This window comes from Heliangelus exortis, chromosome 1 (genome assembly GCF_036169615.1).
Source record: "Heliangelus exortis chromosome 1, bHelExo1.hap1, whole genome shotgun sequence".
NCBI classification, from domain to species: Eukaryota; Metazoa; Chordata; class Aves; order Apodiformes; family Trochilidae; genus Heliangelus; species Heliangelus exortis.
In genome coordinates this window covers 23,658,594-23,672,188 of record NC_092422.1, presented here as the reverse complement: position 1 = coordinate 23,672,188, position 13,595 = coordinate 23,658,594, and positions in this window count along the sequence as shown.

The window sequence follows — 13,595 nt, the reverse complement described above, 5'->3', positions numbered from 1 at the left end:
TTGCAGCCAGAGGGAAACAAAGAGCCATTACTTTCAGTGTGCATTCCTGATCAGGATATATATTGATTGTTCATGCTAGCAAAAAGGGTTTATGAGTGCCTTTGGCAACTGGGGGTGTGAGCTGTGCACCTATAAATTCTAAGTTGGCAATATCAAACAAAAAATATTCTCCAGATACAGCCTGAGGTAACAGGGAGTGAGAAGAGCCAAGCTGCACTACTAATCCATAACCACAGAAACAGCCTCCATTCCAAAACAAACACTACATAAAATTTTAAAAGCTGGCCAGGACAATGTGTGTAATAAAATGTCAGTAGTATGATTCAAACCAACCTTAGAAATTGTGATATACTGCATTTGGTCATTCATACACTTCTGTAGAAGCATTAGCTAGGAACAAGATCAACAATTTTTCAGAAGCTCCTTCTACCTAATGGGTATTAACACCAAACGATTTTACTTTGGTGCTAACACTTGGTAATTAGCAGGCAGCACCCCCGCAGTAACACAAAAATACTTATTTTATAGAGTTTATTTTAATTTAAAACATCACAGAGAAACATTTGTGAATTTCAATATAGTTATTGTGGATTTCACAACATTATAGCTGAGAGAAGGATCTATCCTTAGAGATTTGGCAGCAGTTGCATTTCAGAAGTGATAAACCTATAATATGCTGAGTAGATATTCCCCCATCTGTTGACAAAAATAAAATTATAGAAAATGTTGGACTCAAATCAGATGTTTTTAATAACCAATTCCCCCCTCCAACAATAAAATAAAATCAGTCTGACAAATAAAATGCAAAATGCACAACAGTTTACATAAGACAATTTTTACGGTTTAATGGGAGATTTTGAAATTTTCTCTGTGGACTTTCTCCAGGTATTTCAGACAGTTGTTTGTGCTATCTGGAAGACCCTCTTGTTATAATGAGTTTCACTTTGAGGGAACCTACTTAACTCACCCTAGCTAGTTAAATTATTTAGCAGATAAATTCTGCTTTGTCTCTAACTGTTTGCTGCATCTGTGCTCCATAGCTACGGAACAGAAAATGGGATAGCATTGGAGCTGTATGTTTAAAAGTTTAAAAGGCATATAAAATACGGTGCTATTTTCTGACTTCTCATTAGGACATGATGCTGTAGGTTTCATTTTTATCCTTTGATAATGCCTCCTGTCTTTAGATCAGAGACCCATTGGAGCATGAGGAGGCTTTTCTCTGCCTTCCTCTGCCTGGATGATGGGTCTGCCTGCAAACTCCTGCTGTGGATGCAGCACTACCTAGCCCATTAATAAAGATATTCCTTTAGATGAACATTTTGAATTGTCAAACTAAAGACATATCTTTGGGTCCAACCATGTTCCTCAAATACTCCTAAAAACACTGGGGAATTTTTCTGACTGTTACTGGTATCTGGGAGACACTTCTTGACCTGATCCCTGGATCTTTGTGTGGATCATTCACCTTTTACAGAGGTGTTCTGAGCTACTCCTTTTTTTGCCCTCAAGTAGTGCTTTGGTGAATTTGACACTTATACCTGTAGCTCTCACCTTGTGGTTAGATTTGCTTAATCCTGTGTAAGGAATTTATGTTGTAAGCAGATTGCATGAAATCTTCCTCAGATCAAATCAGGACATGGTAAAATGCAAATCTTCCTTTTCATTTACAAAATGCTAACAGAAATCACAGTTACAGGCACTTACAATGAAACAATGGAGAAAGAAAATCAGGATGAAACTACTGCCACAAAGATCCAACCAGAAAAGACCCTGACTTGCAGTAGGTGCTTCCCTGATGTATTTCTTAGCACACAACCTGTGCCTCAGGCTGTGCTCCCCAGGGACAATCTGCTCTAGGCAGAGCATGCCAGGTTTTATAGCTCATCCCTCTCCTGGGGTCTTTTGTATTCCTCCTCCCTCCCACCTCTCACCTATCCACACATCATCTTCTTCTACCTTTTTTTTCAGGGATACCTGTAACATGTCTCAGAGAAAGGGTGGTTGGACAGGCTAAGCTTTAATTCATCCAAAGTACTTAGCCAGCCAAGAATGGCTGGCTAGTAGGTGGGAAATAAAATAGGGGGATAAGGTACATATTTTCAACCTGATTCCCTTCCTGGAGCACTTCACCTGGCAGATGGGAGAAAAAGCCATATTCACAGGGCAGAGGGAGTCCAGGTTTGGCTGGACCAAATGGAAAAGCGGGGCTGGAAAGCCAACACTGGTTTGAAATGCCTTAACTACAGCCCAGCTTGCATAGATTTGAGGTCTTTACATCTTGGTCAGTTACTTCAGGGTATGTTTGTTACCAGAAGAAAGAAGTAAGTATGTATTACCACAGAAAGATTTCTTTCATTAGGCATGCTAGATACTTAAGACGGGCATCTCAGTAGTTCAGATGACTCTCTCTCCACAAGTGCTTCTTTACATCTTTCCATTGATAATAGAAGTATTCAGAGTGACAGGTATGGATTTGGATATCTGATCTTGCACATCTGAAGCATTGGGTGAAGCAAATCCTGAGGTTAGGGGGTGCATTTCCATGCTGAGCAGTCCCAACCAATGGACTTCAAACCCATCTGTGTACTGGTACATAGTACATGACATGAATGTACATACAGGCTCCTTGCTTGAATGGCCTGACTGGGAATCAGTTCATTTGGGAATACCCTAGACTATTTTTGGTCAGCTTTGAGTCTCAGTCCTCAAGAGATGTTTTTACAAGATGTTACACTTCAAATGCTAATGAATTAGATATTAATTCAGGAGGCCACACCGGACTTTTGCTAGACATTCAGACTTCAGACTAGTTCTCTTCTCTTCTGGAAGACACAGAGAAAACTATGATAAATTAGGTGTCAAGTGTGATATACAGATAAATGTTGCCACAAAGTGTGTTTCTCTGGAATTTAACCAGATGTGTAAGCCAGTGCATCACTGCAACATAGATTTAGTAGTGGTGAAGTAAATTCAAAATGTCTTCCTTCTGTATCTAAATACCTGTCACTCCTCTTTTGCATGAGATCTGTGTGATTTTTTGAAACATAAGAAACAATTTTCAGATTTCAAAAAACTTTTTCTCACACCTAGCTTGTAGACACGTGCAGCTTTCTGCTGTAAATAGGTCTGAGCTTAAGTGTCTTGTGTAATAAGTAGCTTGAGTCTCCTTAGCCTCTGCATTCTCGATTACACATTGATTTTTAGTGTAGTGGATAGATAAGGAAAAGTGAACTTGTTAATGAAATCAAGGAATGCACCTAGTCTTTCCTTAATGCAGCCATGGGCTTTCTGAGAAACATTTAGCTTAACATTACCAAGTGTCCCTTTCTACTTATCAGCTGGAACCAGCATTAAGGTGGGCTCTCCAGCTCTGCTTTGCAGTTACAGTGACTGGTTTCTGAAGATAGAGAATTCACTCTGGTGATTCACTCAGACTGTTATGACAGCTGTATTCTTATTTTCTTTCCCCATTTCACAGCAGTCTCCCTAGATAAGGCTTTGAAAGACAGAGCTAATAGGGTGCTTGTCAGCAACATGGCTTTCCTTGTTAAGAAGCTGAGGGCACTTGTGTTATTCAGAGGATGGTGGTGTTGCTCCCAGTTTCCTTCATCTGGATATTCCTTTCTCAGGATACAGCATGTTGGACAGGGGTGTTTTGTTCTTTTGCTCTGAAAAGAGGAGAATATGGAGCTTTTAGCAAAGCTTTGGGAAGCTTTTGCAGGGTGTGAGTTGTCCCTTATCCCATGGGAAAATCAGGCTGTTGAAGCACCTAGTTGTGTGCTTCCAGTTCCTGATGTTTGTTTCTGTCTGAGATGACCTAGTGCTGCTCAGTCCAGGTCTTCTTGGCACATTCAACCTTCTTGGAAAATGTCTTTTGAAAATCAGAGCTATATAAACTATCTGTGTGCTGCCTGGCAGTCCTTGCTGAGTAGTTTGTTTATAAAGTTGCTCATCTTATTTGTCCATCACCATCAGAAAATAATTTTAAATCATTGTACAAAAAGAACTGCATGGAAATTTTGCAGTATTTGATCACCACTGTACTCCCATGGTAAAACCATTAAGATTTCACATATTTTCTCTAAGGCACTGCCAGTCATGAAGGTGGACTGTCTGATCTTAGAACATTTGAGTGATCTTGGCTCAAAAAAGTTGCTTGAGATTGCACCATTTAAACATATCTGTTTCATAACAATTTCTATACAAAGGGCACCCTAGCTGTTATAAATTATTACAAATAGAGACCATGATCTTAAGTATTTTCAATAGTATGTGTGGCTTGCCAAATTTAGACAACTCTCAGAAAGAGAAAAATTATTTTAGTTTTTTTGTTTGTGAAAATTGGGTTAAAACCCAATTGATGCAGTCTAATGACAGCTATTTTAACCAATAATAACTTTAATATACAGTGTAATTTCTTTGTTTCTGCATTGCTTCATTGTATAATATATATTATATAATTGTGAATAAGATCATACAAAACATACGTAAATAGAAAGGGAGAATATTTTTTACATCTCTTTTTTACACCTATAGATCCACTTTATTATAGAAAATAACTTTTATTACACCTATTACCATATTATGTAGTTCTCATATTTTAACATTTTAGTAGACATACTTCAAAATCCAGTGTTTAGGTAAAGTCTCTTCCCTCAAACATCAAAAGGCACTTAGATCAAGAACAGACTGAAAAACTAAAGGTGAAGTATTCTCAAGTTCACTGAGAAGAAAATGTCAGATAGGAGTGACCATAGTGCCTCCTGAACCAGCCTTGCAAACAAGTAGTTTTACTTCAGGCTGCAAAGGGATCATATGCATTAGTTTATTAGTGTCTGCTGATAAGCATGTCTTGCTCTGGACAACCTTAGAACATATGCAAAACATCTCCAGTCAGTATACATTATCACTGGTATTTAGGACACTCATTAAACTGCAAGATATCTTCTTTTTTGGAGTAACAATTCTTCTGTCTAAAATGTTGCTGTATGTTCATCTGTGGTGACATTTATAAGACTGCCTTTTATACACTCGTGGTTTTCTCCCCAGTCATTTATTTTCCAGTCAACCACTAAGTACGTTCCTATGAGGCTTTTATTTTTTATTATAAGAGCTAGCTAGCTGCCTATAAAACCATGAAAGCTGTTTTTTATTATTTACTGTCATATGTGGTTGAAAGTCCATAACATGTGCAACTACTGTAGTCCAACAAGGGAGCAAGCCATCTCCGAGTGAAGAATTGGAGGAACGTAGGTGTCTTGTCCCTGGCAGCCTCAAAAATTGTCCATTGCACAAGGAGCACACCTTTTTTTAATATGAAATTTCTCCACCATATGCCCCAAATTACTGTTCTCTTCTTGCCTTGAGTGTGCACTTGGGTCCCTGGGAGGAGGGGTTTGAAGCCCCAGCTCCTCTTTCCCTACTCCTTCACGCTGCTGGCTTGAAACATCCACAGGATTAATAACCAGATGGCAATGAAAGAGCAGAGAGGATGTCAGTAAAGTAATTTGATTTAACTCGGGTGTTCTGGCTCCAAATCTTGCTGCCACAGCCACAGAACACACAAGGGCTCCTTGTGGTGCTGCACCTCAGCGGGGAGCAGCTGGTGCCTCTCACGCATCATCAACAGCATCACCTAATGAGTTCAGGCAGTGACACAGACCCAGCCCTGCCAACACCCAGGGATTACACCCCTATCACCACCAGCCTAATCTGCTGCCCCGAGGGACCACAGGTGTAACTGAGCACCCAATTTGGCCCCGTGGCACTGTTATTATTGGTGATGTGGAAGGTGGTTCCACCTGATGCTTGACTGAGTCGGGAAACAGAGGAGTCTTTATTTCAACTAAGAAACTTATTACTTAAATGCAAAATCAGTTCCTGTCGCATGTTCGTCAAACTTTGTTGGACTTCCAGCCTTTTGCCTCCTCTCATCCACTGTTTACATATTCTTGCCTTTGGTTTAACAAAAAGCATGAGACAAGCATTTTGTTATACATGTAATCCTTGCACATATTTTTTTTTAAGCACTTTTATCATGCTGTCAGATTGAGGGATGTCTCAGAGAGACCAGGTATCTTCAGGTTTTCTAGCAGAAGGTAACCAGTCTGGATCTCTCTAATCTATGGATTGAGAGGAACTAGGGTGAAAGCAGTCAGTGTGTCTCAGGAGAAAGTACTTTATTTTTATTTTAAAAACTCTTGTTTTCCATATTGTATCAATGAAGTCCATAGAAACAAAACCTGGAGTGTCAGAAGACAGAGAAGGCCCTGTATATCCACATTGTCCCCTCAAGATATGGTGACATTTGGCATCCTGGCACCATCTCTACCCTTTTTATTAAGAAAGGGTTGCAATTTTTTTTCCTCCTATTTCTTTAGTTCAGAAAATGCAGTGAAAGGCAAGAAATTTCTGTTAGAAAAAACTCTATCTCAGCTAATATGCAAGAGGGTCACCTTTTTCCCTCCAAAATCCTGTTTGAAAGTCTCACAATGATTTAATGAATTGGCCAAGCTAAGTCCCATCCACTTGCAAATTACCCTCATCAGAAAAACACATTAGAGCTTCAGCTCCAGGACAAAGCATGTCTGGTGGCATTCTGATCCTCTGGAATAATGAAGGAGCTGAGGACTTCTCACAGAATTCCTCCTAGCCTGTGTTATTACACAAGGCACAGAAATGACCTGCAGGGTGACTGTAATGGTGGCACTATATCCTTCTAGGAATTCTTAATGAAAAAAATCATACTGCTTTGAACACTACAAGTAGTCACCTGTCCCTCTCTGAAAACAATAAATTAAATAATAGGGACTACTTAATTTCCATGTGCTTGAGATTAATTGTTGAGCTAATATAAGATTTCTCAAGGGAATGTATTCTGTAACTTACCTGCAAGAGTTTAAAGGGTTTAGAAGAGGTGTCTGTTGGATTATTGATTTTTGCTTTGATTTAAAAAAAAAAAAAAAAAGCAATAGAAACAGAAAAAATTCTTGCCAATGCAGTAAAAGGAAAAATGAAACTCACCCTGATAGTATCCCATGGAAAACTGCAGTTAATAAGAAATTTACCGATGAGTTAAAAACAAACTTGATAAGATTTTGATGAGATTAAAATGAGTTAAAGGGATTAACAACAGCTTCATGGAAGGTATTTGATTGATATTGCATAATATTTTGATCAAGAAATAACAGTCACATTCAAGTCATCATCTCAAAATGTAGTCGGTTCCAATGTACAAAATGTAGCTATTGCTGATGGAGCAGAATCAGAGAACTATAGGATGGTTCGGAAAAGTCATCTAGTACCAAACATTTCCCACTAGATGAGGTTGCTCAGAGCACCATCCAACCTGCTCTTAATACCTCCAGGAAAGAGGCATCCAAGAATTCTCTGTGTAACCTGTGCCTGTGTCTCACAACCCTCAGATTGAAACTACTCTCAGCTGAAAACAATTCCCCCTTGTCCCATGAGCCATGCAGAAATTTGTTTCCATTAGGAACCTCTTTCCAAAGGCTAAAACCACTCTGATTGTCTCCCATTTACCCAGGACAGAATCCCACTTTTTAAATCTTCCCCATCAAAATGTGATTTATTTCTGAATTCATTAATATCTCGTAGATTTGGGATTTAGAATGTGTTATTTTAGTATGCCTGCCTTGCAGTTATGTTTATGCTTGCTTTAAGTTTTTGTGTTCTTTGAGGTTTTTGTACTTCGAAACATCCACAGTTTGAGAGCTAATCTTTATGGAAAGTACAGAAATCTTTTAAGCTAAGCGTTGTGGAAAAGAGCATTGTTAAGGAGCAGAACTTTTATTGAAAAGATGCTTAAAAGAAACTACTGCAAACACTGATGTTTGAAAAGCAAAGCAGTCTTCAAGAAGGTCTAGAGGTTTTATCCACTTAAAAGTAGATCCACATGAAAAACCTAGAAATGAAAATTTCCTGGAGTTACACTCCCCTAGTATGATTTGAACAGTACAGGCCAGATATAGGGGCACATTAATTTCTTTAAAAAATATTTGGATGTACTTTAAGTAGTAGCAATACAAGTACAAGTGTTTTATCCTTCAAACTCTTGTTTGTTGGCTGCACTTGTTAATATGGATAGGTTCCCCAGTTCCTATGCAAATCCCTGGTCTATTCTAGGACTGTTTGTGGAGAGGCCATATTTATTTTTAAGTATTTGAATTAGATTTAAAAAAAAAAAAAAAAAAAAAGAGAGAGAGGGAGAATGAATTTCGGATTTGGCTCAGTTTCTCCCTGACCCAGGGCTCATTTTATATCTCCTGTCTGAAATTTCCACTGTTCACTTTTTCCTCCTTGATGCTATCTGATCTTGTGATTTAATTCTTTCTTTACTTCGTTCTGGCCTGGTTTTTGCTAGCAGCAAAGAGACTGATCCATAATTGATCCATAATTTTCCCTAAGCAGCAAAAAGCCTGATCCACAACTGAGCTGCTTTGCACACACACACACACACACACACACACACGTGCATGCATGGGTACTTCTGCTGCAAGCACATCTGAAAGGCACAGCTGTTCCTTCTCTCTCCTGGAAAACAAATGTTGACAAAAGGGATCCCCAAACCCACAGAAACAGGGAGAGATATGGGAGAAAGGAGCTGAGCAAGTACATTGAAGATGTCCCTGTAGACAACCTAACTTGAAGCAGAATTGCAGAAAGGCCATCTTGTTTTCAAGTTTTTACCCTTATGTACATTCAGAATCGATCCTTTTTGTCTTCCCTCAATTAATGGGTTATGCACTGCAGAAAACCATAACCCTTGAGCTCTCTTTTTGTGTATGTGTTGTCCCATCACATTCATTATGGACTGACATAGACATCAGAAAGCATTTCTGACTGGTGAGCTGGCCAGATCATCCATAGAGGGGAAAGATCAACATCTTTTGGGACACTAATAGCAGCCCACATGGAACAAGGTGCATGTGAGTGTGCTACCTGCAGCCAGCTCCCACACAGGTTCCATATTCATTCATTACATGTCTGGAATTTTCTGTCCTAGCTGAATCCTTCCCACTTGCATTCAGGTTTATCTCCCACAAGACAACTTATTACCATTGAGAGCCTTACTAAATCAGGGCATAAGCCTATGCAATGAGCAGTGTACAACAGAGGAAGAGAGCAGTGAAAATAGTAGCTTATTACCTCTTTCTAAGATGTCCATTTTCATTGATGTCAAAGAGTTTTATGGAAGAATGGCAAAGGAGGACCACTGACTATGTATCTCTTGAGGGCTACAGAGAGAGAAGCTTTTCTTGGTCAGTGTTGATGTTCCCTCATGTGAAAGTGTACATAAGGCAACACTCCAGAAGAACATGAGTCTGAGCATACCAAAAAGCCCCTGGGTCTTCAGAAGGTGATCATATTTCATTTAAGTTTTTGCAATAGTTGAAGTCTATCTAGTGATCCGGTGGCTGTGGGCCCAGGTTGTAGTGTTCAAACAGAACAGAGCAGTCTTGTGTATAGACTTGTGGCTGGGAGTTGTTGCTACTGAGCCCTAAGCCTCATCTGTCATGACTGTGTGATATGGCTGATAGGCTGATGATCATGGAGCCCTTGGAGATGCCTTGGATACTTCTCTACTGATGGTGCAGGCTTGGGCACTGCACTGTGCACGGAGTCATAGGTTCACATTTAGGTCTCTGAAAAATGTTCTGCAGTGTGCATGGGTTAAGGGCTGGTCCCAGGGAGCCTGGAGGCATTGCTAGAGGCTTTCATGCCACTTGCTTTCAGGTCAGAGAGGGGCACTGACCTGTATTAATTACTGGAAGAATAATAGTCCCACGTGACCATTGGTTCTGCTGAAATAGACAGATGAAAGATAGGATACTCCTTGCATCTCAGGTTTTTACCTCCTGAAATGCACACTGTGAAAACAAGTAGCTTGGAGAAGAGATTTGTATGGGCCTTCTGGAACCTCCCATATGTGTGTTTTATCTGCTTTAGTTCTCCCTGACAGGTGGGTGTGGGGGGGGAGAGTAAAGGTATGTGATAGGCACCAGAAGGAACATGGTTGAAGGAGTGAGAAAACTCTCTTCACCTCTTAAAAAAAGGGGAACAGAAGGATTTAGAAGAAAGTGTCAGGGAAAGAACATTGCAAGAGCAGAGCTCGAACAGTCTGTTCAGCTCTGTTCGGAAGGAATAGACCAAGTGTTTTGCTGAAGAGGAAATCTGTCCCTCTCTGACTTTTCTACAAGTCCCTGGCCCCTCCCCAGAGTCTTGGTACCTTCCTACTGAAGCAGTCTCTTTTTTCCATTATTATTATTATCTGAAAAGATGTTCATGCATGGACAGTGGCCACCAGGCACTATTTCACTTCCAGTTTGATAGCTCCGTACAAACTAACTGGCTGTATTTGAACAGCTATGGGCACTGGATTGCTGTGTATAGCTGTATAGTGAGACTGAAAGACCTCTTTCAATTGTTCTGCTGCCTTTTCTGGCAACCACTGGTTCTGCTACACAGTGAGGGAGATAAAGTGCATCATTCTTAAATTTGCACAGATATGATACTAGGATTAATTTTGCCACAGGGTTTGGCAGCATTCTGCCAAGACTCAGTCTCTTCAGAGTATAAACAGACATGAAACTTTTAAGTCAAATCCACTGCTGTTAATAGCTTTTAGCTGTCTCTAATCCTCTGGCACCAGAGAAGAATTTTTCTCCTGTCTTATTTTGTACATCCAAGCATATTCTCTGCTTCATGTTAGGAATGCTAGGCTGAAGGTAGCTTGGTGTTGTGGCACCTTTAGGTGTACAGAGTCTTTCTGCCACTCCTTTAATGAATAAAAAGCACTCCAGGCTCTGAAATTTGCATATTAGTTACCCAGGTCCTTGTCTGTGCAAATGGGGTGCAATTGGGAGAGGGGGGTTACTCCTAACTAATGATGCAAACCTGTAGTGCTGTTCAGGCATGATGTCACCAGACAGGGACCCATAAATGGAGTCAGCTGTTTGGCAGATTTTCATCTATGTAAATCCCTCTGTAAACCAATTATATGGTCACAGCTTATAAATTTCACAAGAAAGCAATCTCCAGACTTGTTTTTCTTGTTGGCTGCAGATCTTGAAACTTAATTGTAAATGTTGCAAGACACTGGGGTTGGAGAGTCTGTAAACGGTTCTGTATGGCATAGACATATAACTTAGTAGTACTTTTTTTCCTTTTTTAATATAAATACCAGCTTAAGGCTTTGTCCATTCATTTTTAGTGTTTGCAAGTAACACACACACACACAAGCCTTAATAAAACCAGCTTGCAATGAAACTCTTGGAAAATGCGAGCATAAACTCCAGCTAGAAGTCTTCAAATAAAATATTTATATGTACTAGATGTCTTGTATCAGGAGGTGATTCTCGTGCTGTTAACAGAAGTCAGCCTTTCGCTCCCTGTGTCGGCTTCAAACGCTTTTATCCCTGGCAGCACAAGCCTTGCTTCAAACACCCTGCTTGCTTGTCAGCAGGGTTGATGCACTATATTATAACAAGCATTCCCCACAACTGCTGTTCCCAGGCAGCAGCATTTTTAGCTCTACAAGCACAACCCGTGAGATTCTCTATCAACATAATCATTATTTAGCTGAGGTTCTTCCAGTAAATTGAGCCTAACTAGGTTTTCCTTGGGGGTAAAATGGAGCAGCCTTTCTTTTATCGTTGCTCTTGTAGAGAAAGAAGCAGCAGCCTCAACAGGGGCAGGATCTGAACAAGGATTAAGCCTCATAGCTGGTGCCTTATCCTTCCTGTATGGCACTAGCTTATAGTCCAATTCTTAACCTAGGTCTCACTGGCAGGAACACAGCCAACAACTGTGGGTTATTTCCACTGTAGGTATAATTTAACTGAACAGTTGTATGCTTAATGCTGCATCTACTTAGCTGAGAGACTAGGGACATCAAATTGGTTGGGTCAAAACAGCTTCATCCTTTACTTGCAGCTCTCAGAGGCTGCCTGGAATCAGTAACTCTCACTTTTCTATAATAAAAAAAAGTGAGTCAGCCCAGGTTTACTCTGTGCCAGAAATGGGGCAGCTGGAGCTTTGAAAAAGTCTTGTGACATAAACTGGAGATCTGTAAATGCTATGTTAAGTGTGTCTGCAACAGATAGGTGTAAATTAACCAAACCAGTAAATTAATTTAAATGTCCTGGCACAATCATGACATTTTATTTTTTTCCTAAAAGTTTGAAATAGAGAGTAAAAGGCAAAAGGTAATGTTTCACCACAAAGATTAATATCAAGCTGGAGTCGTGACACTGGCATAGGCTGCACAGAGAAGTTGTGGCTGCCCCCTCCCTGGAAATGTTCAAGGCCAGGTTGGATGAGACTTTGAGCAACGTGGTGTCCCTGCCTATAGCAGGGGGTTGGAACTGGATGATCTGTCCCTTCCAACCCAACCCATCCTATAATTTCATGATTCTGTATGATTACAGCAGCCTGTTATTGATTTAGTAACAATCTCCTTGTCCTTCACCTTTGCAGAAAATGAAACTGGGAATGAAGTCTTGTATCATAATTATTAGTAGTAGCATAATTTTTATTGCTGTTGTTATTGTTATTATTAATCTGAGTTGTTTTGGGGCATCTGCCTACAAATTCAATACAGGAAAATATTATTTTGTTTTTTTCTTCTTTTTGCAATCCACAGATATTACAAATATACAAAGATTTCTTATTTAAAGATTTGCCTGGACACAAGAACTTGTGATTAATTTGTGACTAATTGTACTTTGCATGATATTGAAAGACTTCACGCAAACAACAGTATTAATTAGATAATAGCAATGCTCATTTGGTGTAATGGTGCATTTTTTAAAATAAATTTGTTGAATAATATATGAAATTAGGGGTGGGTGATATTTGTATACTAATTGAATGGAGGCTGTGGAATATCAATAAAAACTTTTTCACAAGCTTCTGCTAACATACCAATCCTCTCATCCCCGCCCTTATCTCTCCTCCATCCCCAAAACAACTGGAAGGGTTCCCCACCTCAAAATCTGATTGATTTAAGTAGATATTTGCTAAAATGTATACTGTATTCTAATTAGATTCTCGATATTTGCTTTAGTTAATTGTAATAACTATTTAAAGAACAATCCTCAGTTGAAAGGCAATGAGTGGGGCAACAAACCAAAGAACTGGATGTTACCATGCTCTTTAGTCAACTGGAAGTTTTCTAATAATAAGTGAAGTATTTTGCTTACCATTGCTTCCTTGAATTAGACATCTGCAAGTGAGATAACTGTCACCACTTACTTGCTATAATCTTTGCAGGGACCTCAGCATTGCCAAAAGACAATTTACCCAACCTGTTTTGTTCTGCTATGCATGGAGTATAGATATTTAACTTAAAATGCCCCAAATAAGATGAAATTAATTCCATTTTATCAGATATTGAGAAATACCCCAAATGTCCCCTATTAGATTTTTGCCTTCTGTGAGGTCTGGTATACAAGATTATTCTATGTTCACAAGTATTCAAAATACACCTTAAAGGCTTTGATTTTTCACTTCTGCTGATCAAAGTATCTCTAGTAGCTTCTCTTCGTGTACTTGCAATCAAAGTTGTAAAT